The following is a 27,711-nucleotide window of genomic DNA, read 5'->3' on the forward strand; positions in this document are numbered from 1 at the left end:
ACATACTTCCTTTCAAAGGGTTTCTTTCTGGCTATTCCTCTGAAAGAATACTTTCAATGACCATTTTAACTGGATTTCATTCGGGTAGAAATGTTGGAAATTGGCTCCACGTGGACTAAATGTCCTAGGCATGCCTCTGGTACTCAGTTATCTCTTGAAAGAATTATGCCTCAGCTGCCCTAACCGCTGTCCAAGGTTCTGATACACTTCGCATGGACAGTTAATGAATGTTAAAAAAAACACCTCAGGAAATTCTCCCCTAATGGCCACTCAGCTGAGATTAATTGTTCTAGTTGAAATTCCTTCTCTTGCAATATCATTTATTTAGCATTTTTCCTAAATTGTGATTGGGGTATACTATCCTAATAAGGGGAAGGGGCCATTCTTTTCCTTTAAATCAAATGATTCTCACCAGGGGTGGTTTGATAACATCTGGAAACATTCTTGGTTGCCAAAACTGGGGGTGTGAGAAAGGTACAGAAGTTGTGGACACATAATAGATAGAGACTAGAATACAGTACTGCTAAATATTCTGATATACACAAGACAGACCCCCACAACAAAGACTAATGCAGCCCAAAATCTCAATAGTGCTAAGGTTGAGAAACTTTTTTTAAAATTTTTTAATCGTTATTTATTTTTGAAAAGCAGAGACACAGAGCCTGAGAAGAGGAGGGGGCAGAGTGAGAAAGGGAGAAACAGAATCTGAAGCAGGCTCCAGGCTCCGAGCTGGCAGCACAGAGCCTGACATGGGGCTCGAACTCATGAACCATGAGATCATGACCTGAGCTAAACTGGCAGCTCAACCGACTGAACCACCCAGATGCCCCAAGAAACTTTGTTTTAAATAAATCTCTACAGAAAGGAACATTACCACTCTCATTCTTCTACTATGGTAAGGTAGCTAGCTTCTGATATCTGACATAAAAGCTTCTAAAGAGAGGAGTATGCTGGTTAAGAGGTTGAGCTTTGAGTTAGACATAGATTTTACTCCCAGATCTGTGATCTTAGATATGTTGCATAACCTCTCTATAATTGGATTTTCTCAGGTGTGAAATTAGCAATGGTATTACTTTATTGGATTGCTATGAAGAATCAGCAAATTCATCCAAGATGCTCAGCACAGACCGTAGTAAACACAGCATATGTTAGCTATGATCATTGTTATTCTTCAGTGAAGGTTTTATCAACTCTCAGTTCCATACACTGAGAACAGACAGAACTAAGTGTTGGTGTAAACCAGACCCAGAAGCATACACCAAAAGGCACCCTTCAGTTCCTTTTCTAATATTAACCATTTCTTAGCCCACCATTGCTGCCATTAATCCTTTCTTTGCAAAAGGGGAATATGAGGATGAGAATGGCATGACCAACATGGCTAGTCACTAATATGTATTCAATCATTCATTATACCTGGCTGGGCTTGAGGACAGGAGGAAAATAAGGAGAAGTAGATTGGCTATGAATTTTAAACTAATATGACTAAGACATGATTTCTAATAAAAGACTCAAGGGACTGATTTAGAACTGGGAACTGAGACATGGACACAGAGGAGCTTGATACAAAGTAGAAAACTACAAAAGGCCAGAGAGATGAGGCCAAAGTTCAGAGAGCTTTATGGCAGTTCCAAAGAAAAGAGACTACTTCTGGGTAGAGAAAATCTTGAGGAGGTGGTGATATTTGGGCTGCACCCAAAAATATAAACATTGTGTTGGTAGGTGAGGATTTGGGGGAATCTATCCAGATAGAAGGGATGGCTTAACCAATTAACCACACAGAAGCAATAAATCATGAGGCATATGGGGGATGTGAGTTAGTATAATATAGCAGGCACATCAGTTATGTGTGGTGAAGATGAGGTTACAAATGCAGGTGGGGACTGGGATGCAGGGGGCCCTGAATGTTACATAGTGACTGCTCTTTGGAGCTCATAGGCCTCCACTCAGACAATAATCACACAAGAGGTTAAGTTCTATCACAGAGGAAGGCATAGCAGCTATAAGAGAATAGAAAAGGAAGTGTCTGCCTCACCTAGTAGAGCCAGGAACAACATCACAATAGAGGTGACCATTCAAGTTGAGATCTAAAATATGAGTAAGAGTTTTCTAGGAAGGGAAGGAGCTGAACACAGGTGATGGGAAGATACTCTAAGCAGAAGGAACTGGCTAAACAATGACTTAAGGGAGCAAAAAGAGTCATTTGATATAACCAAGCGAGGAGTAGGTGTGAGGATTTGGAAGAGGATGAGATTAAAAGTGTAGACTGAAGCAAGATCACAGTAGATTCTATAGGCCACATTAAAGAACCTGACTGTATCTCTGCAGTGATGGAGACTGAGCTGGTTTAATACAGGGAACAATAAAGAGGGATTGGCTGGTTACTAGTATCACTCTGTCAGCACTAGGAAGAATAGTTTGCAGAGATGAAGACTAGAAATAGGAAAGAAGCCAGGTAGGTAGGTATCAATTGTTAAAACTCATGTGAGAGGCTGAGTCTAGCAGTGCTATTGGGAATGTGCAGGAGGAGCTGAGTTTTTGGGAGGGAGAATGTTCACGATTTAATGACTGACATAAATTAAGGTGGTGAGAGGAGTGAGGATAGACTCGGGAGGATAAAATTGGAAGTGACTAAGACACACGCTGTGATGATTGTTCAGAGCCCAGGCTTTAGTGCCAGACTGTCTGGGTTTGAATACTGGCTCTATCACTTACTAGCTCAGGCAAGTTACTAAGCATCACTGTTCTTATTTTTAAATTGAAAGTGATGGAAACTGTTCCAACTTCATATGGTTGTCGTAGGATCTCCAGCAATCCAAGCAAAACAATTAGCATAGTGCCTGGCATGTGATCAAGGTTCCATAAATATTAGAATATTAGCTCCTCTTTCCCTTTTCCCTGTCCCTCTTCCTCCTCTGCTTCTTCCTCTGTCCTTACCCTTCCTTCTCCCTCTCCTCCTCCTCCTTTTTCTCTTTATTATTTTTCATCATATCTTCATCATCATTATTATTTCTAAATAATTCCAGCACAAATGGTAAGATGGTAAAGCTATTTTCTAATTTAACAAAGACTGTAGGAGGCACAGCAGAGGACCATTTTCTAGCCTTTTCAATATAATCTGATCATTTATCAAAACAAGGCTGTAGTGCACTCACCAGCTAGTTTCATGCTTGTGTAGGTAGGAGTCAACAAAGTAAAGTGAGCTTACTTTATATGTACTTTTTAAAAATAACTTTTAGTTTTTAAGATAAGTTTTAGATTCACAGGAAAATTGAGAGGAAGATACAGAGGTTTCTCCTATATGCCCCTTGTCCCCACTTATGCATAATCCATAACCTCTCCCATCGCTGACATTCCTCGCTAGAGTGGTTCATTTGTTAAAAATGATAAGCCTACATTGATACATTATTATCATCCCAAGTCCATAATTTACATTAGGGTTCACCCTTGGTGTACATTCTGTGGGTTTGGATAAATGTGTGATAACATGTGTCCATAATTGTAGTGTAATACAGAGTAGTGTCATTGCTCCGTACTCCACCTATTCATCTTTCCCTCCCCCAAAACAGTGATTGATTTACTGTCTCCATAGTTTTTCCTTTTCCAGAATGTCATATGGTTGTAATCATACAATATGTGACCTTACAGATTGGCTTCTGTCATGTAGGAATAAACATTTAAGGTTCCTCCATGTCTTTTCATGACTTGATGGTGCATTTCTTTTTCATGCCGAATGATGTGCCACTGTCTGGAGGTACCACAGTTTCTTTATCCATTCACCTACTGAAGATCATCTCTTGGTTGCTTATAAGTTTTGGCAATTATGAATAAATCTGCTATGAACATCCACATGCAGCCTTTTAAATGGGCAGAAGTTTTCAACTCCTTTGGGTAAATACCATGGAGTGGCAACTGCTGGATCATGTGGGAAGAGTATGTTTAGTTTCGTGAGAAACTGCCAAACTGTCTTCCAAAGTGGCTGTATCATCTTACATTCTCACCAGCAATGAATGAGACTTCCTTGGGCTCTATATTCTCAGCAGCATTCAGTGTCAGGGTTTTGGATTTCAGTCCCTCTCACAGATGTGTAGTGGTATCTCATTGTTTTAATTTTCATTTCCCTAATGGCATATGATATGGAACATCTTCTCATATCTTCATTTGCCACACATATATCTTCTTTAGTGAAGTGTCTGGTAAGGTCTTCGGCCCATTTTTAATCAGGTTGTCATATGCACTTTTAACTTTAACAAATTCAATTAAATATACTTGGTGGGAGGAGATAGAAAGCCAAGGGGTGTGAGTGGAAGAAAGCAAGGAGGAGATAGGAGACTTTAAGTAGTGACCTAAAATAACCCACCCAGTAAGCATTTGCCTCAGGGTTAGGGGCAGGAAAAGCACTGTTTAGCCACACTGAGTGGCATTCTAGTATTTAGAGGGTGTACCCTTGTTAGACAACACATTCCCACACAGAGCAAGCCCCTTCCTCTGTGCCCAAATGAAGACAGAGCTGTCTCAGCCAATGCTGGTGTGAGATGGAGTAGTTTCCAATATGTCATTTTCCTAGGAAATTTTTGCAGGTAATTTTCAGAGTATTTGATTTTTGTTTTCTGAGATGACTTTAGAAACCAAACTGTATGTAAAATGTTATTCTACTCTGCATACACACCTGTTTCACCTTAGAAATATCTCTCATCCTAAATGTCCTTGTAAGAACCTTCCCCCATGAAATAATGCTTGATGCATAGCCATGATGCTAAAAGTATTCATGTTCATTTCATTGATTATCTGAATGATTTCATTCTAGATTGTGAAACCCTAAAGATAGTTCCTTAGCAACTACTGATTGAGAATTTCAGTTTTTGGTGAAAGACTTGGGAAGAGGGAGGATGCATTAATGATGAACTTTATTTTGAGGTGCCTCAGATGAGAGAGATAGTGACCAACCATTGGTTGGTTATAAATAATATCAATTCTGTTTCTTTTTATGTTGTACTTTGGATTAAGGAACTGTTGGTGACTACCATCTTATAGATAGCTCTATAAAATAAAGATTTATTTTTCTCCCAGCAATCTTGCCTAAAGTCAGTTAAGACTGAATTCAACTACCCATTCTTAGCTGTGGGACCTTGGGGGTTCATTTTGACAACTCAGAAAGTCAAATAACATAACACATGAAAATACCACGTGTGATAAATAGAAAGCTTTCATCAGTCATTAGCTACTGCTGCAGTGGTACTCATTGATGTTATTCTTCCCTGAGCCCAAGGTCAAAAGGCTTCAGTGGGAGGCATGTGGGGCAGCCCATGGGACAGCCTGTAGTACGTATAGCTGGACTGTGTAGATCTGTGGATACTCTGGCTCTCACTTTGATTCAATTCACTTTAGAGAAATAAAAGCTGCCACAAATATATGTGATCGTTGCCCTAATAAACTCAGAGTTGATCTCTTGGGTCGTTTCTACCATCTCATGATAAGAGATGAGTTTGCAACACCTGCTTAATCCAAGGTGCCAGATAGGTGAGTGGATCATTCAAGCTGAAGTGTTCAGTTGGGGTTGGAGCTGTCTGCTCTGGTTATGTCCGTTGCTCAAATGCACTGCATAATTACACAATTCTGTCTTTCACCCCATACACTATATGCAAGTCTGTCTCTATGGGATTTTGATGATCATCAAAGACAGGTCCAGTGCATGCGTACCACGTAAGTTGCTCACAGCCTTTGCCATCTATTCTGGCACAGCATGTGCCAAAAACACATGAACAGAATCAGTTTTGTTTGCTTTTTTAAAATAAAACAAAACAAAGGCAAATGACTCAAGTACATCTCAGATGTTCTCCAGATTAAGAGCTTGTATCAATTTTCTAAATAGCAAACACCATTTATACTCTATCAATCTTTCTTTCTTACCAGGTTTGGAAGGATTTTATTTATTCTAAACCCAATGATAGATATAATTCAAATGAGTCCTGGAGTCCTCCCTTTTTCCCTTCAGCTTTGGTGGTAATTAATCATGGCTATTCCTGGCTTTTAATAGCATTACAGTTGTGCCTTACTATATTATTTTGGTTGTCTCTTAGAAACTCAACTGTGTCAGCCTACAACAATGCAGAGAATAGGTTCAGAAATGTAAATTAACCTTGATTCACCCCATCCCTGAATGGGAGCTTCTGAGTCTTTCAGGAGAATTCTCCCCGTCATTTCATGTGAAGTTATCCATTAGGACCCAAGTGTCTAGAGTTTTTCACAGAGCTTTTAATAGGAGGCCAGGTTATTTGGGCCAAGGGAAGTGTGTTTTTAAGCAATACTGAATCATTTCCCTATTTAAGTAGGATTTAAGGGCTTCAGATCAAGGGGCAAGAACATAGAATAAGGACTATGATAAGGGTCTAAAATTCTCTAATAACAATTTGTGTTGAAAAATATCACACATTTTAAGTCCTCTTTCAAAATAATTATGTTTCTTATTTGAGATGGTGATTTTGCAGTTCTCAACTCCCTTGAAATTCTTATAAAAATTTGGAGAGGAGAGGAAAAAAAGATATAGTTAACACACACATACTGTAATAGTAGTATGTAATAATTTCCTCGTGTTTGGAAGGTCTGTGGTGACAAAAAGAGGTGATGATTGGTGGCAAATATTGACACACATTTGAAGGAGAACAAACTTTCTTTCCTAAAGAACTTTAATGAAGTACCTTGTTTCTCCTCTACTCTGAACAGAAACCCAAGGTCTGCAACAACAGAAAATATGGAGGCTAACCCAGTATATAGTCCAGAAAGTGAAAAAGACCGGAAGTATGGGGGGCTGGTGGTGAAGTACTGGGTCTGCGGAGGTATAATTTCAACAAGTAAACTGTGGGATGGGGTGGAGACAGGGAGGAGCCCTGGTGCAGACTGGGGACTGTAGTGCTCCTATATTTCATCTCTTCTGCACGTCAAAGAGAGATGAAGCTAGGGAAAGGTGGCTCATCTCAATCCCTCTGTGCGTGGAGAGCATCTGTGGTCACAAGATATAAGCTAGTAGCCCGACACTTTAATTTGGGTCCTGCTGTGTACCTGAAGAGTGAATTCCACTCGCATCTGAGGACACACTTGCCAGCTGCTGTGTTCAATATGCCCATCTATTATTCGCATGGTATAAAATGAATTGTAGGCTTTTTGATTGGTTGAGAAAAGTTGGCTTTTCATTTTGGTACACAAAGGACTTTTCTCCTGTCAGTGGATTCCTAATAATCAGGAAGGTGGGCCATGAAACCACATTAAAGATTAAAAATCACTGGGCGCCTGAGTGGTTCAGTGGGTTAAGCGTCCGACTTCAGCTCAGGTCACGATCTCTTGGTCCGTGAGTCTGAGCCCCGCATCGGGCTCTGGGCTGATGGCTCAGAGCCTGGAGCCTACTTCCGATTCTGTGTCTCCCTCTCTCTCTGCCCCTCCCCCATTCAGGCTCTGTCTCTGTCTCAAAAATAAATAAATTTTTTAAAAAAAGTTAAAAATCAGTAACAATGATGATATAAAGCAACCCATAGTCTGATATAAGGTGGGCCTTCTTTATCAATGTTAAAACTTTCCTTCCCTTCAGTATCTTCCCTGCTTTTTTTTTTTTACTGGGATGTTTTCTAGCCCAACCAAGAAAATGCTACGTTTCCTTTTTTCCTTTTTTCCCTAACTCTGTTCTTTTTCTCCCCAGTTGAGAAGCTGACCACCAGTAAATTTAACTTATCCTCAGTTGTAAGATAGATATAATAGTGGGACTGTATTACAGACCAGTTTTGAGTATTGAATACGGTAATATATGCAAAACACTTACTACAATGCCATGCACATAAAAACACTTTATAACATAAAAACCTTGAAAATGTCATGACCTAAATATCCTCATTTGGGAACAAGCCGTGCACATGGCCATGCCAAAAGAAGCTTGGCCTGCAATCAGTGAGAAACAGAAAGATCTGGGCCCAAAGATGACTTAGTAGCAGGGGCATAGGAAGTGCATGCAGGAGGTCCTGGGACCACTTTGAACTCAGCCTGCAGGTGTTATGTTCTTTTTATATCCTTTTTGTTCTATATCCTTTATATCCTTTTTGTTCAGCTATCAAATATCCTTGCTCTCTCATTAAAGGAGATTGGGATCCCCCCCTCTTTTTTTTTTAAGAGACGACATGAGTGGGGGAGGGGCAGAGAGAGAGAGAGAGAGAGAATCTCAACTCAAGCAGGCTCCATCCTCTCAGCACAGAACCCGACTCAAGGCTCGATCCTACGAACGGTGAGATCATGACCTGAGCTGAAATCAAGAGTTGGACACTTAACCAACTGAGTCACCCAGGCAGCCCGGGATCCCCTCTCTATCCTTCAGAAACCAAAGTAGAAACTAGCTGATGTGGTCCTTATGAACATTAGTAACCTGATCACTAGGAGTTAGGAATCAATTCTCTAGCAATCTGTGCTGGTGAACATGCTGAGTAGGATGTTCTTTGACCCTCATATATGATCTAAACTGGGGGAATTTCTCAGTCTGCTACTGTAGCAAATTGGTGCTCTGGTATGAGAAGGTATAATCTTTATGGTGTTGTATTACTACAGAGCTGTATCAGGGCAATACTACCAGCTCTGTTAATAGGTAACCCTCAAACCTCAATGATTTAAGGCAATAGAAGGTTATTTCTCATGGGCCTCAAGTCCAACTCAGGTGTTCCTAGTCATGGGCAATTCCTTTCTAGGCAGAGATTTAGGACCCCAGACTCCTTCTGTCTTGAGTAAGTGGCTTCCACGTGTGTTTATGTCAAGCCATTGCAGATGGAAAGAGCAGGGAGCCTTTGATGGGCCAGGCCTCGGATAACAGACATTACTTCTCACATTTCACTCGCTCCAACTTCATCACATGGCCACACCTAACAGGGTAGTCTGGGAAATGCAGCCCAGTCATGGGACCAGAGAGTAGATGGTCACACAAGGACCAAGACTGGTCTCTCCGTGAGGCTGGCTGACAAATGCGTAGCCTACAGAGGGCTCTCCTCAGTCTTGAATGGACATCCAGGACATGCACACACATACCCCTGCAATGAAGATTATGGAAAATACTTTGAGTCAGGAAATTTCACAATACTTTAAGACTCTGGGGCACCCCACCTACAAAAATTATTTAATCCAAGAGATGGAAAAATACCGTAGGAAGGCATGGTCTCTTTGAAGCAGGGGTGGAAGCTCTCAGAAGAGACAGGTTGAGAATGAGGCTGTGCTGCAGAGTCACCTCAAGAAATGGTGCCTCAGTGAAAATACTGCATCTGGCTTTTTCACATAAATATGTATGGTAAATATTTTCCTAAGCCATTCCATCCAGTCTTGCAGCTTTCGGTAACTTACATTACACATCCAAATATGCATGATTGACACTTCTCCTCAGGCACCTTCATTTTTCCCTTCCGCAGACGTTTGGAGGTATGCTTTCTTATATTTTTTAATAAACTTTAGAATTTTACACATATACATGTATATTGGGAAAACTGATATGGTATGATAATTGAATCTTCCCATCCAGAGATATAACATATCACTCAATATATTCAGGCTTTCTTTTAGGCCACTCAGTAACATTTTAAAGTTGTCTTCAGGGGCGCCTGGGTGGCCCAGTCGGTTGAGCGGCCGACTTCAGCTCAGGTCATGATCTCGCGGCCCGTGAGTTCGAGCCCCGCGTCGGGCTCTGTGCTGACAGCTCAGAGCCTGGAGCCTATTTCAGATTCTGTGTCTCCCTCTCTCTGACCCTCCCCCGTTCATGCAGAGACATCTCTCTGTCTCAAAAATAAATAAACGTTAAAAAAAATTTAAAAAAAAAGTTATCTTCAGCTTCTATACGTTTACTTATTAAGGAAGTCACTTAAATTTTTCTGAAGTATAAATTTTCTTAACAGGATTAATAATAGTGGCTACCTCACAAGAGAATATTGAGTATTAAATGAGATAATATATGTAAAAGTAATTATCATACTGCCTGATATAGTAATAGCTATTAAATAAGTGGGAACAATTATAATTATTCCTAGATTTATTATAACATATTTGCTAATTTATGTCAATTTTATGACTAGGGTCATTTCCCCATCTTTTCTTTTTTTTTTTAAATGCTGTTTTTTAAAGTTTATTTACTCTTAGAGAGAGAGAGAGAGAGAGAGAGAGAAGAGAGAGAGAGTGAGCTGGGGAGGGACAGAGAGAAAGAGAGAGAGAGAATCCCAAACAGGCTCCATACTGCCGGTGAGGAGCCCAATGTAGGGCTTGAACTTATGAACCACGAGATCATGACCTGAGCTGAAATCTAGAGTTGGACACTTAACTGACTGAGCCACCCAGGTGTCCTGTTTCCCCATATTTTCTAATTGGCTTTGTAGGTATGTAAGAAATAGGTTGTGTGTGTGTGTGTGTTTGCTTTTTTTTTTTTTTTTTGCATACCTACTGGATTCTGATTTACTAAATTCTGGATGTTTCTAATGGTTTTTCAGTAGATTATGTTGGCTTTTCATGTTTATTATTATTATATTATTACTTTGTTTCATTACAATAATAAATGATTGGAATCTAATACCTGAAGTTCATCTTAGTCCTTATATTATCATATGGGTTAAAACTTCAAGAAAAAAGCATATTAGCAATAATGATCGTCAATGTGCCTGTCTTATTCCTAGGTTATTATAAAAGATGAAAAATATTTCTGTTAACATGAGCTACATGAGAGTGCTTGAGATACATAATATTTATCCTGTTAAAAAAGTAAATTTTTACTCCTATCTTTTTTTGGGGGGGGATGCTGTTTATATTAAGTTAAAAAATTTAAAAATTGTACAAAATAGTGTTGCTTTTATCAAGTATCTTATAGGTGTCTATTGTATGATGTCATGTTTTTATAAGCCTGATTTAATACTGTTTTGAATTAAATGAATACGTGTTGTTGAACTATTTTTACATGACTAGGGTAAATCTTATTTGGTTTTGAGATGTTCTTTTTTTTTTTAAATGTTTTATTTTTTGTTTAAGTTTATTTATGTATTTTGATAGACAGAGAGAGCATGGGCGAGGGAGGGGCAGAGAGAGAGGGAGAAAGAGAGAAGCCCAAGCAGACTCCACACTGTCAATGCAGAGCCTGACATGGGACTCGAACTCACAAACCCAGAAGATCATGACCTGAGCTGAAGTGGGACGCTTAACCAACTGAGCCACCCAGGTCCCCCCATATAAAATCTTTTAAAAAATAATTTGATGTAATTACCCATAAAACCATTTGGATTTAGCAACTTTTCTTGAAGGTAATTACTTGGCATACATTTTTACCTCTTACTGTTTCATTTATATTTCTATATTTGATCTTCAGTCCATATTTAAGTTACATTATCCTAGAAAATCATTTACTTCACCAAGATTTTCTTATTAAAAGGGATAAGTAAAAGTACTGTGTATTTTTAATAAAAATGCCTTCTTAATTTCAGCCACAATTTGTCTCTCTGTAAAATGAATACATTGGACGGTATAAATTTCAGAGACCTTTTCAACTCTAACACTTTGTAACTGTGATTCTTTACTTCAAGCAAGTCAATTACTAATTTCAGTGGAAAAAAGAGTGACTTTTCAGTGACGTATCCATCTGTACCTTTGCAGGTAGGCACCGGCACCCTGGCTCTCATTCTCTTCCTCCTGAGATACTACCAGTTGATCTCTTTTCATTCAGTGTTACCTCCTCAAACCTATGCTCAGTATTAAGGCCAGACTTAGTTTCCTGAAACCAGTTTGCATACAATCCCTATTAGTGCTTTGGTGATACTTTCCTACAGTGATGCTCTACCTCACACTTAGGGTCTATTTCATTCATTACATTTGCACATGGCCTGAAAACCTCACAGGACATGAGCTTCTCTTTCCTCTCCCTCATCATCTCCCACTTCTTCCTGTGCAGCCCACTCCATTGAGTCACGCTGGCTGCCTTGTTCTTCTTCCAACAATGCACCTGTGTTTTGCCTGAAAGGCTTTCACTTTAGTCTTTGTTAAGAACTCACCTCTTCACAGTATTTGTCCATTGCCATCACTATCTATAACTCTCATGACAGTCTGTCTTCTTACCTTGCCTCATTTGTCATGACCTGACAGTTTAACTGTTAATTCATTTGCTTATTTAAATTTTACATGTCTTCTCCACTAAAATGTAAGCTCCATGAGGGCAGGCACTTTGCCCTGTGGTCTTCAGGAGATTAGTACAATAATATTCCCTGCAGTTCCCTATTGTTACCACCAGTTTCTTCTTTCCAATTGATACGTGCGCCAGCATGGTTAAGTTAGTATTTTCAAAGCCAACTTGCAACCACATGACTACCTCGCATTAAGTTGCACGTTACATTGCTTACGGAATTAAGACAACATTCCTCACAGTGGTAATTCAATGTAATCTTAGCCTAGATTTTGTATTGTTATCTCTCACTATTCCTCTCTTTTATTTCAACCAAACTAGACTTTGCAATGCAGCCAAAAAAATGTGCCTAAGCCCCACTTCCGTATTGCTACACCTCCAATATTTTACCCATCTTAGAAGTCTTACCTCAAATCATTCCCTTTATGAAGAGATTTCCAATTCTCTTTGATCAAATGTGACTTTTCCGCTAGTCTCTGAAGAAGTTGGCCTGTACCTCTGTTACTGTGCTTATCTTATCTTTTTATCCTGTCCTCCATTTCATTACAAGATGGAGACCATGTTTTATGTGACCTCAGCAAACCAGTATGCCTGACGCCGTGTTGACAGCTGATTGTGGATAGGCTGAATGACCGCTTGTTCAGAAATAAAACAACTACCTGATGTAGAAACTATTATTAATACCATTGTACAAATAAGTTGAGCATACAATGAGGCTGAGTAGCTTATCCTATGTCACTTTGGTGGAACTCGGGCTCCAACTTAATCATCCTCTCTCCACGGTATGCTGTATGGCAAGGACATTCACGAGGTACATGATCTGACAGATCATGGAAAGGTTTATTCATAATGAAATCACAAAATCTGGGGAATATAACATCTGCTTATTCTGGGTGTGAATTTTAGGATTTCTCTTATTTTTTCCTCATGGCTGGCAACAAGGGTTTATTTCTGACACATCTCTGTGCCATTTTGTTTTTTTGATGGAAATGAGGTACTATCTAGATTTATAAGACTGTTGTGAAAAACATGCATTCTATATTGCTACTCAATTGAGTCACCTGATATTTTAAGCCAGTCAACACTGCTTATTCAAAACAATCAAGGGACCAGGGAGCAATTAGTCAGGAGGCCTTGACAGCCAGAGAGTAAATTACATTTACGAGCATACTCTGGAGCCATCACAAAAAGCTCTTTAATGAGAACACAGGCTATTTGTTCTTGTCCATTAAACAATATCTATATGGATGTTGGTTGTTCATTTGTACACACCCTGGCTTTTGTTTTTACAGGTTAGAGTGGAGATTTCTCACACATATTGTTGTCTGGACCACTTGCAAGGGAAGATGAACTATATTGGTCAGGGTATCAACACTTCACGGGCTTGGAATCCATACTAATCTTTTGAAGGCACTTTAGTACATTTTTATTGGCAATTTGGCCATATGGTATAATAGAAATTATGTTAAGCTTGAATTCAGGAGTCTACATCTTCCTCTTACTACTTCATAAACTGGGCAGTCATTTACTTCTTTGGTGTAAAATAGGGGATGGCAGAGTAAACTTCTGACTGAAGGGGCGCCTGGGTGGCTCGGTTGGTTAAATGTCCAACTTCGGTTCAGGTCATGATCTCATGGTTCATGAGTTCACGCCTCGCACTGGGGTCTGTGCTGACAGCTTAGAGCCTGGAGTTTGCTTCAGATTCTGTGTCTCCCTCTCTCTCTTTGCCCCTTCCCCGCTCACACTCTGCCTCTCTCATTCTCTCTAAAATAAATAAACATTAAAAAAAATTCTGATTGTATGTTGAACATATATTGATGTGAATATGCAAAAGTCTAAGTTTATAAAAGTCTAGAATAATTTAGAGATAAACCTTTCTTACAGTTTCTTGTAAGAAAGTTTCCTTGGCTTTTGGAAGAGATATTCAAATATGTGAAACGATATCTCGCTAGTTATACTTAGGAGAGAAATAAGATTAGATGTTATTTGTCAAAACCAAGCTCCAGAGTCCATTAAGGAAGAATGGAGGTGAATTAAAGTAAGCCCATGTGCTTCTGTCGTTTAGGTTATGCTATTCTACTGGGAATGTTTACAGTACCTCTGGATATGGATAAAAAGAAAACAATGTGGCTCCTCAATTACCCTAAAGTATTCAGTCTTGTGGAGCATATCATTAAAATGTATTCAATGAGGGGCACCTGGGTGGTGCAGTTGGTTGGGCGTCCAACTCTTGATCTGGGCTCAGGTCATGATCTCATGGTGTGTGAATTCCAGCCCTCATCAGGCTCTGTGCTGACAGTGCAGACTCTGCCCCTACCCCACTCACACTCTTTCTCTCTCGAAATAAATAAAGTACAAAATAGATAATAAAATAAAATGTGTTCAATTAGAACTAGTAGAAAATCCAATTTAAACAGCTGTAAAAATAGAGGAAGTCTCTGCATCCATGTCTTAGTGGACAAAAGTCAGTCTTTGACAGGTTTCACCATAAGGTTGCATGAAACTATAGTTCCCTAATTCTTGCTTATTAAAATATTGTTTTGTCGTTGGCTGAGTATAAGTTTCTCTGTTCAGACTTTTTTTCTGAACATTTTTAGCCTGCCACACACAGTGACAAATCCATTTCTGAAGTCCCAGCAGTTAACACATCACCCCCATCATTGCACACACTCTGTAGACTGGTCCTCATTTGTCTACATCTATAAATGGGTCTCCCACTGGTTCTCAACTAAAAGCACTGCTGGTTTTAATAGAGACATATAGGATTACATGAGCTAAAATGGAAGAAGAAACTTTAGGAACAACAAACAACTTTCTCCCATGACCTTTATCCATTAAGGTTTAGTTTTCATCTGAGCTGGTCTATAGGATAGTGGAAACAAACACAAATGAGCTGATCCATCAAGAAGCATATGTGTGGGATACTTGTTGAAAGTCATCTAAAGTCAATGCCCTGAGTCAGAGAGAAAAACTGCAGTAACCAGCAGAAACAATTAGGTACTTGAAAGGATTATTACTTACAATAAGATAGTTCCCTCTGTCTTCTGAATGTTGTCAAAGTTGAAGTACAGCAGAAAGTATATAGCACAATGTAACTGGTCCAATGACTCAGAGGAATGGGACTTGAATATATTTTATACTGAAAATTATAACTAAACCAACAACTTAACTAATTGAACATGAGCAAAATGTAACTGAAGTTTTCCTTTTCTTAGGAGCCAAGCAGGAGCATAGTGTAGGGGCAGGGGTGGGGTGCAGGATGAGAGGTGAATGAATTCCCATTAACTAAATAGGTGTGTGACTTCACTTCTCTGGAAGTCCTTTTCATATGTAACTTGGTGTGGGTTTGGGGATAGGGCTATGATGAGAGAGTTAAAAGTATGATGTCCGGCAATTCTTCAAGTTGTAATAAAGATGATGCTGTGATATCATGCCTTCCAATGTCGTTTTCCCAGAAGCATGAACTTTTGGGTTTCAGGATGTAAATATGGATAGAATACTCCAATTGGGAATAACCAGAGAGAGGACAATTGGATTAATTACAGCTTTTATTTCTGCAGTTGGTTAAAGTATGTTGCTAATTGAGGTCAATGATGTGGGTTCAGTTCCTTTAAGGGCCAGATGGCTTTGCTCAGTTTTGGGGCAAGAAACTGCTACACTGGTCCTCTACCAGTCACCTCACTAATGTGTATCATTGGTCCTGGAGGAGAAGGACATAAATCAGAGTTCGTTTCCTGTGAACAAACAGGTCAGCATCATTATAGAACCCAGCATTTACAGAATCTCAGGGTTGAATGGAATAGTGTGACCTTCATGAGAAGAAAGGAGAAATGAGTATCACTATTACTATGAGATTTTGAAACACAACACTATTAATTTTTGACTTTCCTTTCTCTTGGTAGGAAATTTCTAGGATTGGGATGATATATCACTTAGGGTCTCATCAGAAAAGCAGAATCACTCTGCCTGATGTAGAATAGGGGATGAATGACAAAAGCTTGGCCTTGTGCAATTCTGAGAGCTAATAAAGAGTCCACGTGAAGCAGGTACCTCTAATTCTGTGGCTGGGCCTGACCTCTGTAGGGCCGATAGTTGGGAAACAGAGATGGATGGAAAGCAGGGAAAACAGAGTGAACAGGAGTTCAGAAGGTAAGCTGTGACCCATGAGGACAAACTGGAACCTGCATCTGCCCCTCATCACCACCGGGCCACCAACTTCACGGATGTGGATGAACTGCTCGGAAAGAAGCTGATGTCCCTCTCCACAGAGCTTCATGTAAACCTGGCCAGGATCTGGAGACATTGAAGGAGGCTGTCTGGCAGGACCTAGAGGAGCTCAGGGCTCAGCCACTGCCTCACTGTAAGGTGAACCGGCCTGTCAGCAGCATGTGTGGGCTGCACCAACACGGAGAGTATAAAAAAGTAGTTGCATCAAGGGTGCCTTCTAAATTCATGCAGAATGTGACTTGTGACCCATGCTAATCTAAAAACAGACAAAGACAAAGATTCTGGGAAACATATAGGTCTAGAAGACAGCGTACATGTACCACAGAAGAAAGTATTGTAATTTAAAGAGTCTTGTAAATAAAGTTTTATCAGTCCCATATATGCATGTATAAATATGCATATACACATGTATATGTGTATATACATGTATATATATATATATATATATATGTATATATATATGCACACACATGAGTCTGTTCTTGCAAAAGGAATGATTTTATTATTTTCTCCCAAGTTGTCTGGATGTTAAATCTCTCACCTGGGGCATATGGGTGATTGGTGTCTTCCTTGGATTAGTAGAAAGCAGAGGCTGTGGGCCAAATTTGGACCACTTCCTATTTTTGTAAAAATCATTTTCTTGGAATGCAGGCACTTCCACTTATTATGTATTATCTCTGGTGCTTTCCCACTACAGCAGCAGAGCTGGGTAGTTGCAACAGAGACCGTATGGCCTGCAAAGCCTCAAGTACTTGCTAGCTGTCTATTTGCAGTGGTAGTTTGCTGACCCCTGGCATAAAGCCTGGCTTGAGTCTGTTCTCTTGACTATAGTTCTGTACCATCCTCAGACGTCTTCCAACTCACCATTCTGGTGCTTAGAGGTAGGCAATAAAACAAAGCCCTCTTACTCCACGTATCTCCCCCATGAAGTTGTTTTGCCACAATTCTGAAAACTCCATGTTAGCATTAAGGCAAGCTTCAGAAAGCATCTTCTAAAACTGCCAGTATGCCACCAGATTTTACACATTCACATTAAAAGCGATTAATGTGATTCCATTAAACCAATTAAGTTCATTTAATGAACACAGTCCTGAAGAAACAGAATGCAGAACCGGAAGTTAGTGTTGGAGGTTCAGGATTGTGAGCCAGCCAGTTTAAATCTCAGGGCTCTGTCTGGGTTGGACAGACCTCCCTGGCCCTTTCAAAAAGAGCTAAGGATACCTGTGCCTGGTGGCCAACTTATGGGAGAAATGAAAACAGAATGCAAGCTGTACTTCCCCATGTCATAATTTTGCTAAGGACCAACTCTCTGTTAAGAAGAGAGCCTGTTTTCTCTCCCAGGCGGGCCAGCTACAAAAATCAATCCAGGAAGACTCAGAATTTTAAAAGAACACTTCCAGCTTAAATCAGAACAGTTAGGTCAGAATGTCTGCACCCAGTTTATAGCCGTATGGCCATGTATTTGACAGGTGATCCTTGACTCGATCAAGCTCATACTGTAATTGAGGCCCCAAGGCTGGTGTGTCTGGCTAGTTCAGTGAGGAAGTCAATGGCCGCTTTTTTTTCTTTCCTAATAAAAGTCTGCCACTGGCATCTCCCTGAACTTCTCCTTTTCATCTCTTATTGTATATGCAGCATGGTTCCTTATTTAGATGCCTGAGTTTCTTTCTGCGAGTGGAAAACTTTATTAATAAGACCCAGGTAAAATCTCAGGAGTGTTTCCTCCTGGGAAGTGACTTTCAACTCAGTATGAAGCTAACAACATGGTAAATAAAGGTTATTTCTCAAGGTCTCCTGGGCTAGAAAGTCGGCAGAAATGAGAGCAAAAGAAAGGTCTTGAGTTAACTATTGCAGGGCTGTTTAGTGTGGTTGTAAAGCTTATTAAGCACACAAAGTCACTTTATAAGCAAGAATGACTATTCGTGCTGCTTGATCTGTGGGGCTCCCTGTGTGTATTTTGAGGTTGCCATAATGATGCAGTTTGCCAAAGCTTTCCAAATCAGCCAGAACATTTTGACCTTAATCCTCGCTCTCCTTGTTGATGTCCTGCTTTTGAATGCTACGATTTCCAGCCTTAGAAACAAAAGCACAGTAGAAAATGCCCGAAGCACATGAAAGAATGTACATAACCTATAACAGTGGAAACTTGTGGTTTCCAAGGAAATGAAATGCCAGGAAGTCACTAAGCTTTCAAGAATGCAACACTTAATCCAAATAATCCAAAAGCAATCTACTTGGCAATCTAATTATATTTCCTTAGGAGGAAAGTGCCATAGTGTTTGTTTGCGTTTAATTGCCTCACTTTAATATGTTTGTGTTGTACTCATTTCTGACTCCGTTCCCAATCTAAAGGTCCCTTGTAATATTTGACTTAGCTTTCCAAACTAACCCAGAGGATTACAACTGTATTCATACATAATAGGACAAGGAAGATCTTATTTTGTGTATGTCAGATCTAGTGTCAATTTCTAGAAACAATCACTTTTCTTGGACAGGTAGAAAGGAAAACTATAGATTTAGATGGATTCATCTGTTTTGTTCTACTGGTGTATTGAAGCATTGGCAACACAGAGAGGGAAAATTCTACGCTTCTGTTTCTCCCATTACATATCCAATGGTGAGGGTGGAGGGTACTAAGAAAAGGACACATCTTTGGCCATATGTAACAGAGCAATGCCTGCTTAATAATTAGAGTCTGATGTGAGTCCCATTCCTTGATAGCCGTGACAGCGCCGTTTATACTTAATTGGAAACACCACATTTACATGTCGTTCCTGAGTTTTTTCAGAGATCTCAGAGGAGCTAGGTGAAAGTTGAGGCCCAAATTACTTCTGACTATCAGGAAAGTCACACCACACTCTTGAATTCAAATCGTCTTGCTGATATGCAGAAATACAGGCATTGCTTTGAATCTCAGCTAACCCTTTTCTCCTATCTTGTGCTCTGGCATCTTGATGGAATTTCAGTCCTCACTCCAAATGTTCTCTCTTTTCACATGGTCTTCTTTGGCCTGGGATGTCCTCCCCAAGACCACTCTTTTCCCCCACTCTTCTCCAACACAGTGATGCAGACAGACAAAGGCAAACTTCCCTTACTAAATGAAATCCTACTTGATAAAATTTTGCTCAAATATTACCTCCACTCTGTAGTTGATCCCAATATCACTCTGACTCTGGAACCATAACATTTTGACATCAACTAGGTTGAATATAATATAATAAATGCTGCAGTGCAATAGCCTTCAATACAGTGTGAGCTCTTCCCATCCAAGGTCATATTTCCCTTTGTACCTCCAACACTTAATCACAGTGTTGAACACACTGCAAATGCTCAATCATATTTGTTGAATCAATGTGTGGATATCAATATTGGGATGTGCAGTGAAAAACTATATTCTGCCATATTCATGAAAGGAGAATGTTGCACAAAGTTTATTCATGCCCTTTTTAGGTCCCACACCCTAGAAAAATTAAAAAAAAAAAAGATACATGATAAAAGTTTCTCTTGACCAAGGTAGGCATATTGATGAGATCTAGAGCCCCTAATAGTGATTAGGGTGGCTTGGGTGCACCAAACCAAATCAAACCAATCTTTTATGTCAGAGGGCCCATTTGACTTGAAAATTTCTTGGGGCGCCTGGGTGGCTCCGTCGGTTGAGCGTCCGACTTCGGCTCAGGTCACAATCTCAGGGTCCGTGAGTTCGAGCCCCGCGTAGGGCTCTGGGCTGATGGCTCAGAGCCTGGAGCCTGCTTCCGATTCTGTGTCTCCCTCTCTCTCTGCCCCTCCCCTGTTCATGCTCTGTCTCTCTCTGTCTCAAAAATAAATAAAAACGTCAAAAAAAATTAAAAAAAAAATTTCTATTTGTTAGCTTTTAAATTTTTCCCTCTACGTGAACCATTTTTAAGTTCCAGTAAAATATATGAAGAAAGTAAGTAAGTAAACAAATGCATGAATAAAACAAGAAAAAAAAAAAGAGTGCTAATTAAAATGCATAAAACTAAAAGTGGTAGCGGCTAGAGTATAAGGCAGAAATAAGAAGTGCTAGCCCTTCTAAAAGCAATTTAAATTTGGCTTTGCACTGTGCCCTTGAGGTCAGCCAAATGAGCCTCTACCAGAAGGAACACCAGTAATTCCAGGAAAAGGGCCTCTGTTTTTCTTTCCCTACCTTCCACCCCTAGTAAAATCCTTGGCCCCCAGCTTCTGCTCATTTGAAAGCCATGACTTGGGAATGGATATTGGAAGTCTTAAAGAAGCTGTTGCGAATAGAGGGCAGAGTTTTTGCACTTAACAGAATACCAATCAATATATCAAACCAAAAGAAACTTTTGATAGTAATTATACCTCAGTGTCCAGCTGAGATAGAAAATATACTCAGAGCACCACCACCTAAAAGATAGTCTTGAAAGGGAATGATGGTTGAGACCGCAAAGATTTTGAGTTAGCGTATGTTTTCCAGGATATGCTTTTATAATCATCAAGCTTATATTATTCATTCGTTCATTCATTCATTCATGTAACAAATATTTGTTGAATATCTATTTAAATATTCCAAGAGTGGAAGGTGAAGCAGTAAACAAAAATAGTCTCTGCTCTCATACAACTTACATTCTAATGGGCAGAGATAAATAGGCAAAAGCCAAACAGAAATGACCCAATAGTGTGTCAAATGGTAAGACATACTATGAGGGAATAGAGTAAGGGGATGTGAGCTGGGGAGGATCAATTTAAATTGGCTAATTAGGAAACATCTTACTGACAAGGTGACTAACATCTCCTACTTAGTGGTGTAGAAAGAGAATAGAAGATATCTCAAGGCTGTATCCATAATATTCCAACATTGGGAGGTCATGAAGATGGGGAAGGATAATAAGGTAAGGAAAATGAGAATGAGTGGCCAGTCAGGGAGGGATGCCCTGGATGTACACAAAGGCTGAAGTTACTTAACTACATACATACTTGACTGGTTTGTAGTGTCACAATGGCTGGGTCTGCCATGTGACTGCCCCCCACAGAATGTCTATGCTCTAGCAGGGCTCTAGGGGCAACACTGATCCGGCCTATATTTCCTGGGCATTGGAATCTTGACTTCTATGTCAGTTTAGATTCAAGATTTTCCAAGTTCTTCTTAGCCCTACCTGAATAAGGTCTTTCAATTTGGCACTTGAAAAAGGTAATAAAAGTGGTTCATAATGTCAGAATTTAAAGCATAGAATAAACCATATGTAATTTAAAAACAGTAATTTAAATACAAAATGTCTTCTGGTGTTAACTCCTGCCTTCTTCCATCACCGAACAAGGTGAGGGTAGGGAAATTGTTCTTCAGGACTCTCATTTTTTTGGTCATCATCCTCCTGCCTAGATTGCTGCCATTTTTGTGTATCCTCCATTGTTTCATTTTCTCACAATGACCTCTTCAAACTTACCAGGATCCAATATGCCACTTGCAGGGAGGCATCTGGCTGGGGCATGTCAAGTCACTCCTGCATGTATCCCTTCAAGGCCAGTTCCAAAGGAAGTGCTACAAGTTACTGGTCAAGAACTACAATTCCTTGATGACACTTGTGGTCAGTGACTCATAGCTGCTCACCCTTTACTTCTCCCCGAACCTCCTGCAGATCACACATGTGCTGCTTCACTTAGAGCGGTCCTTGTGTGGGCTGGACAGGGTCTGATGGTGCAGTGGTCACTCGGCCGAGGAGCAAGGGAGTGAGCAATTGGGCAGGTCACCTAAAGCCGTGACAGTCCCTTCTGGAAAGGAAACCACTCACTGAGAAGATTCAGGCTTCTTCCTGGGCATCTCTGCCTCGTTAGGAGACCCTTAAGAAAGCAGGTTCATATGAAGAATTAGGAGTCTTATGACACATTTAGTCATGCACTTTATCTAGGCTGATATGGGCATTTCAAACAATCATCTACTTTTCAACATTTAGTCATTTATGTTAGGGAGTCTTCACTGACTGTGTCTCTAAAGCTGTAGCTAAGTCTGTTTTAATTAACTGTTAGATCCATGAAAATGTGGGAATTTGGCAAGTCTTACTCTCTTCACCTTGTGTTCTGCAAAGATGCCAGTCACAATTATTTGATGAGACCCAGGAATGACTTCATCTCCCTTACAAGGATTTTATACATTTCCCTGAATTATGTCCAAAAGAAAACCTTTCAAGTTGAGTGTTAGAATCTTCCTTAGATAACAATAAATATCTAAATAAAACAATAATTTAAAGGATCACTCTAATCTTTCTGTAGCAGGCTGGGAGTTCTCAATTTAACTCTTTCCTGCCCTCCCCACTCTAGTTTTATATAAGCTTTAAGAAATTTTAAAGCACATATGCTTTTGGCTTGTTTAAATGATCTCTGTTTAGGGTTGTCCACCATGTGCATTAGCTTATTAAACACTTCTTTTAAAATTTAAACAGAAAAGGTGTACAGAATACACAGAATCATAGAGTTTGAAAGATTAATACTCAAAGTAATTCAGAAATGTTGCCAGAGTCTCACAGCATGGCAGAGGTGAAGTCTGGGCTTCACATACCTGTTTTACCACCTGGAGCAGCCACTGTTGATCCTCTAGCCCATATCTTCCCACATGTGGTCACTGGCAGCTGAGAGAAACAGTTCCCAGCACACAATGGCTTTCCAACTGGAGTACGTGGCCACTCTTCTCATGTATTCTCTGGAATTATGGGAACATGCTTAATGGCACACAGGTTAATGCCCTTAGGGACAACCATCCACACATGAGGAATGAATAACTATGGCAGATAAAGGCTCCTACCTCCATGTCTTCTGGAGATATAATTCTGAGACATGCTCCATGTGGTTTCTGAGGATACTTGCAGAACTGAGTCCCAGTTTCCCACAGAACCCTTGGTTGGCTTTATCCCATTACCTTGTGTTACCTTCCCCATTTTTTTTCCCTGAGCTTCATGGAATCACCTCCAAAATAATACACCAGCACCAGCATCCTTGTTTCAGGCTCTATTTCTGGGCTGAACCAAACTAAAATACTCTCACTGCCTAACATAGTTCATCACCTGCTAGTCTGAATCCAGTTTTCAGTTGGAGTCCCAACTAATGAAAGTTGCTGGATGGAAACTCAGCTACTTTGTGTTTCATGTCCTATGCCTTCCAAATGAAGTACCTGGTCTCTCTCTCAGGGCTTTCTCTCGCATGAGGGCATTTCCCTGCATTGACTGAGGGCAACTACAATAGCACATTCAACCATGGGTGGTGCAGTTCTAGGATCATATGAAGGACTAACAGCCTCATCAGAGGGAAATCCAGTTGATGAGGGCCTGCAAAGCAATATTCAATAGTGATGAATAAAAGGCTCATGGAGACAGATTTTTTTTTAAGTTTATTTATTTATTGAGAGGGGGAGAGGGGAAAAGAAAGAGCGAGAGAATCCCAAGCAGGCCCCATGTAATCAGCACAGAGTCCGACATGAGGCTTGATCTCACAAACTGTGAGATTATGACCCTACTCGAAATCAAGACTTGGGCAGTTAACTGACTGAGCCACCCGGGTGCCCCGTTATGGAGACAGATGTTTTATTCAACTCAAGAAGTTTCTCTTTATTGGTAAAGGAAGCACAAGAAATTTTAGGCTGAAAGTGAGTAATGGTATTTAATTGTTGATTTACTTGTATTTTAGCTTGGTTCTAGTAACTAGAACAACACCTGGCACTCGGAAGGGTGGACTGACATCGTATCCCTCAGGCAGAACATTGATCCCATTCACATGAAGACTGCCTGATGAATGAATAACGTCTTGGTCAATATGACTGGTCAAGTCCTAAAACCGGAGGTCCCTGTGAGGTTAACTCTCTGATCCTGTACACCTCTTGAGCACACTAATTGTACCTTTTGCAGTGTTTACTCTCCTGGTTCACTCACCCATGTCATGTTTTGGGCAGAGCATACATGTGAGCTCAATCTGGGAATGGGACCCCAATGTGTAAAAACTTGAGCCACATGTGCCCCTCCCTTTCATTATCAGGGGTCCTATCTACATCTTCCTTATGCCTTCACAAAACAAGCATTTGTGCTCATACTCTTCCCCTACAGGAGGCATAATGACTTCACAAATAGCTACTAGTTCAGTATAATAGACTATGTACCTTTAGCTGTGCGATGTGGAGGCCACGTCCATGAACTAACTGCTCTTCCAATGTGGAGGAAAAACTGTATTAGTTTTCTATTGCTGTATAACAAATTACCACAAAATTCGTGACTTAAAACAACGTTTATTGTCTCGGTTTCTGTAAGTCAGAAGTCCAGGTGTGGCTTAGCTGGATTTTCTGTTCAGCATCTCACATAGGTGAAATCAAGGTGTCAGCTGGGGCGGGGATCTCATCTTACACTTAGAGCCCTCTTCCAAACTTATTTAGGTTGTTGGTAGAATTATTATTTTTTTGTGTGGTTATAGGACTGAGGTCCCAGGGATTTGCTGATTATAAAGTGGGGGTTGCTGTCTGCTCCCAGAGGCTGCCCACTGTTCTCTGCCATGTTGCCCTCTCCATAACATAGTCATTTTCTCCTATGAAGTCAGCAGAGAATGTCTCTTTGCTTCAAATCCCTGACTATCTCATTCTGACTTTTAGACACAGGTTTAAAAGGGTCATGTGCTTGGGTCAGGCTCACCCAGATAATTTCCATTTCATTAATTCAAAGTCAACTGATTTATATATATATATATATATATATATATATATATATATATAAATTTATTTTGATAGAGAGACAGAGAATGTGAGCAAGGGAGGGGCAGAGAGAGAGAGAGGGAGAATGCCAAGCAGGATCCACACAGTCAGCATGGAGCCTGACCTGGGGCTCGATCCCAAGAACTTCAAGATCATGACCTGAGCCAAAATTAAGAGTCAGATACTCAATGACTGAGCCACCCAGGCACCCCGATTTGTATTTTTAATTACATATTCAAAATTCGTTCTGTCATGTAGGGTGACATAATCACAGGATCAAAATCCTGTCACATTCACATATTCTGCCGACACTCAAGGAGAGGGAGATATACAAGGCATGTACACCAGGGGCAGGAATCATAAGGAACATCTTACAATTTGTCTAATACAGGAAAGGAGAGGCTTCTATTCTCTCTCTTTTTAAAAAAAATTTTTTTTAACATGTGTTCATTTTTGAGAGACAGAGAGACAGAGCACGAGTCAGGGAAGGACAGAGAGAGAAGAAGACACAGAATCTTAAGCAGGCTTCAGGCTCAGATCCCAACGTGGGGCTCAAACTCACAGACTGAAAGATCATGACCAGAGCTGAAGTCAGAGGTTTAACCATCTGAGCCACCCAGGTGCTCCTCTCTCTTTTTTTAAGACTTTGTTTTTTTAAAGAAGTTTCATATTTACAAAACTTAAAGGGACGTACAGATTCCTCAATATGCCCTATCTCAACACATGCATAACTTCCTCCATTATCAACATCATTCATCAGAATGGTACATTTTTTACAAAGAGTGAACCTACATTGACACATCATAATCATCCAGAGCCCATAGTTTGTACGAGGTTTCACTCCTAGTGTTGTACATTCTATGAGTTTGGACAAGTATAATGACATATACCTATCATTATAATGTTATACAGACTATTTAAAAATCCTCTATGTTCTGCCTTTTCATCTCTCCCCTTCTCCCATTCCTGCCTTGGCAACCACTGACTTTTTTATTGCTTCCACAGTTTTGTTGAAAAGGACTAGGGAGAGGGAAATCCTTGTCTTGTATTTGACTTTAGTGGGAAATTTTCAAATTTCTCACCATTAAGTATCATGTTAGCTATAGGTTTTTTTATAGATTTTTTTTTTTTTTTTGAGTTGAGGTAGTTCCCCTTTGTTCCATGTTTGCTGAGAGTTTTTATCATGAATGGGTGTTGGATTTTGCCGAATGTTTTTCTCTGCATCTACTGATACAGTGATGTGACTTTTCTGCTGATTTGACGGATTGCATTAACTGATTATTGAATGTTGAACCAGGCTTGTGTACCTAGAATAAATCCCACCTGATTGTGGTATATAATTTTTCTACACTTTTGGACTTTGCTATTGTTTTATTGAGGAGATTTGCATCCATGTTCATGAGAGATATTAGCATGTAGTCTTCTTTCCTTGTAATGTCTTTGCCTGGTATTAGTATTAGAGTAGTGGTGGCCTTATATAATGAGTTAGATAATATTCCCTTTGCTTCTATCCTCTGAAAGATTGTGGTATAATTTCTCCCTTAAATGTTTGATAGAAATCACCAGTGAGGGGCGCCTGGGTGGCGCTGTCGGTTAAGCGTCCGACTTCAGCCAGGTCACGCTCTCGCGGTCTGTGAGTTCGAGCCCCGCGTCAGGCTCTGGGCTGACAGCTCGGAGCCTGGAGCCTCTTTCCGATTCTGTGTCTCCCTCTCTCTCTGCCCCTCCCCCGTTCATGCTCTGTCTCTCTCTGTCCCAAAAATAAATAAAAAAAAAACATTGAAAAAAAAATTTAAAAAAAGAAAAAAAAAAAAAGAAATCACCAGTGAATCCACAAGGTCTGGTGCTTTGTAGTTTGGAAGAAATTACTGATTCAATGTCTTTAATAGCCATAGGTCTATTAGCGTTGTTTATTTTTCCTTGTGTGACTTTTAGCAGGTTGTGTCTTTCAAGGAATTTTTACATTTCATTTATGTTTCAATTTGGGGACACACAGTTGTTCATATTTCTTTTTATCTTTAATGTCTATGGAATCTGTAGTGATGTTCTCTCTTTCATTTCTGACATTAGTAATTTTTATCCTTTCCCTTTTTGTCATATTTAGCCTGGCTATTGGTGTAACAGTTTTATTGATTATTTCAAAGACCAGCTTTTGGCTTCATTGGTTTTCTTTATTGATTTGCTGCTTTCAATTTCATTGATTTCTGCTCTAATTATTTATTCATTTTCTTCTGCTTACTTTGGATTTAATTTTTTTAATCTAGTGTCCTATGGTGGAAACAACTAAATCTTGTTTCTTTTCTAATATATACATTTAGTGCTATAAATTTCCCTCTAAGCACTACTTTTGTAGCAGATGAGTTGTTTTTTAATTTTCATTTGGTTCAAAATATTTTTAAATTTCTCTTAAGATTTCTTGTTTGACCCATGTGTTATTTAGAAGTGTGTTGTTTAATATCCACTTGTTTTGAGATTTTCTACCTGTCTTTCTGATAGTGATTTTTAGTTTAATTTGATTGTAGTCTGAGAGCAGACATTGTATTATTTATATTCTTTTAAATTTATTAAGATGCCTTTTATGCCCCAGACTATGATATAGCTTGGTGAATGTTTCATATGGCTT

The 27,711-nt window shown here is 39.8% G+C and overlaps 1 long non-coding RNA gene across 7 annotated transcripts in view; it reads left to right on the top strand.

Moving 5' to 3' along the window:
• The window catches only part of LOC122237905, a 170,019-nt gene that overhangs the window by 99,684 nt on the left and 42,624 nt on the right, over window positions 1-27,711 (top strand). For 5 of the 7 annotated variants that reach the window (XR_006216654.1, XR_006216651.1, XR_006216653.1 and 2 more), the window contains one exon: window positions 11,472-11,640. The exons of the other annotated variants lie outside the window; for them this stretch is intronic. This is a non-coding gene — a long non-coding RNA (uncharacterized LOC122237905). The remainder of the gene's footprint in view (window positions 1-11,471; window positions 11,641-27,711) is intronic. 7 annotated transcript variants of the gene reach the window in all.

Source organism: Panthera tigris, chromosome B1, assembly GCF_018350195.1.
Source record: "Panthera tigris isolate Pti1 chromosome B1, P.tigris_Pti1_mat1.1, whole genome shotgun sequence".
NCBI classification, from domain to species: domain Eukaryota; kingdom Metazoa; phylum Chordata; class Mammalia; order Carnivora; family Felidae; genus Panthera; species Panthera tigris.